The sequence below is a fragment of the Vombatus ursinus genome, unplaced genomic scaffold (assembly GCF_900497805.2).
Source record: "Vombatus ursinus unplaced genomic scaffold, bare-nosed wombat genome assembly UNPS02014909.1, whole genome shotgun sequence".
Lineage (NCBI taxonomy): Eukaryota > Metazoa > Chordata > Mammalia > Diprotodontia > Vombatidae > Vombatus > Vombatus ursinus.
In genome coordinates this window covers 2,107,419-2,109,389 of record NW_020954687.1, presented here as the reverse complement: position 1 = coordinate 2,109,389, position 1,971 = coordinate 2,107,419, and the positions used below count along the sequence as shown (strand labels likewise).

The window sequence follows — 1,971 nt, the reverse complement described above, 5'->3', positions numbered from 1 at the left end:
AAAGAAAGAAAGAAAGAAAGAAAGAAAGAAAAAGAAAGAAAGGTAGTTCTAGGTCACAGGGCAACAAAGAGTCTGAGGTTTAGCAATACTGGAGATAACGTATCCTGGCACTTTCAAAAGGAAGCCAGATTGCTATAGGCTTTGTCTCTTCCTCCTGAGCACCTGAGCCAGGGCTCTCTCTTTTCCCCTGGCTCTGGCCCAGGCCACACCTGCATATCTAAGGAAAGAAAGAATGACTACTTGTCAGGAACCTTGTAGAGTGAATTGATACATGAGTAAACAAGGACTTTCCTCCGTCTCCAATCTCACCTAGTACTTAGTTTTGCCCTCCAATAAACTTGTGTGATACTGTTTATTACAGCTACTTGTATTGCTACTAGACTATAAGATTCACGAGGGCAGAGACAATGTCTCATCTAAACTTTGTATCTTCCCCCAGTGCCCAAGATAAGTGTTTAATTTTTTTCTAAATAACAAACATTTATTATTAGTCCCTTTGTTAATTCGTCCTTACCTACACTATCTTGGTAGCCTTCTAATTAGTGTCCCTACTTCAAGGTTCTCCCCTCACCAATTAATTCATCCTCCACATGGCTGCCAAAGTGTTCTCCTAAGTCATGGGTCTGACCATGTCACTTTCTGATAAATTCTTTCATTGGCTCCCTTTTACCTCTAGGGCCATATACAAATGTTCATTTGTCATTTAAAGCTTTTCTCAACATAGCCCCAACCTATCTTCACAGGCTTATCATCTATTCTTCTCCTTCATGTGATCCATGATCCCGTCAAACCAGCCTCCTTGGTGTTCCTCATACACAGAATTCATTCTCCCATCTCTTCCTCCTCACGTTGGCTTTCCTATACTTTCTGCCTCTTTGTGCCTCTCACCCCTGCCTTAGACTTTCTAGTTTTCTTCAAAGCTCAGCTCAAAGGCCACCTGTTACCTAAGGCCCTTCCTGATCCCTGACCCCAGTAAGTTGTTAGCACTTCTCTCCCTCAATTTACCCCACATTTGTTTTGTATGTGTATGTTTTGTTTCCCACGATAAATTGCGAACTCCTTGAAGGCAGGAACCGCTTTATTTTTGCCTTCCCCAGGGCCTAGCAGAGTGCCTGGTTGTCAGTTAAATAAATGTGTGTTGATTGCTTTAATGATATCTGAGTGACCCTTCAACTCTCATATTTGGAGGTTCTATGAAACTGTCACTTGGACTCAGGAGGACTCAAATCAAGGACAGTAAATACTCTGTTTCATCATCATGTGCAAACATAGTGATTTAGATGGGGAAGAATTCCAGGTGCTCCTGTTTGCAGGTGATATTTTATGCTCATTGGGTCAAATCCTGGAACACTGCAAAGCCTCCCAAAAGAGATTCATGATGACTTGAAATAGTTTAGTTTCCTTATCCATGCAGGAAAAAACAAATGGATGAAGAATGCTTATTGTGCAGATTATAAATAGTCAAGTTAGTCAATAAGCATTTATTAAGTACTTATTCTGGCAGCTGGGTGGCCCCATAGAGCACTGGGCCTAGAGTCAGGAAGACTCCTCTTCTTGAGTTCAAATCTGGCCTCAGACACTTATGAGCTGTGTTACCCCGGGCAAGTCACTTAACCCTATTTGCCTCAGTTTCCTCATCTGCAAAATGAACAGGAGAAGGAAATTGCAAACCATTCCAGTTATCTGTGCCAAGAAAACTGCAAATGGGGTCATGAAGAGTTGGACATGGCTAAAATGACTGAACAACAATGATAAGCACCTACTATGTGCCAGGCATTATAGTAAGCACTGGGAATATGAAAAAAGGCAAACAGCAATCCCTGTGATCTCAGGGAAATTATAGTCTAATGTGGGAGGTAAGATGCAAACAATTATGTTATATATAAATAAGATATAAATAACAAATTGGAAATAATCTCAGAGGCAAGATATTAAGATTGAGGAGAGGGGGCAGCTAGGTGGCGCAGTGTA

At 41.3% G+C, this 1,971-nt stretch overlaps 1 protein-coding gene across 1 annotated transcript in view; it reads right to left on the bottom strand.

The window, feature by feature from the left end:
* LAD1 (ladinin 1) overlaps window positions 1–1,971 on the bottom strand; it is a 32,469-nt gene that overhangs the window by 4,166 nt on the left and 26,332 nt on the right. The gene's annotated exons all lie outside the window — the stretch shown is intronic.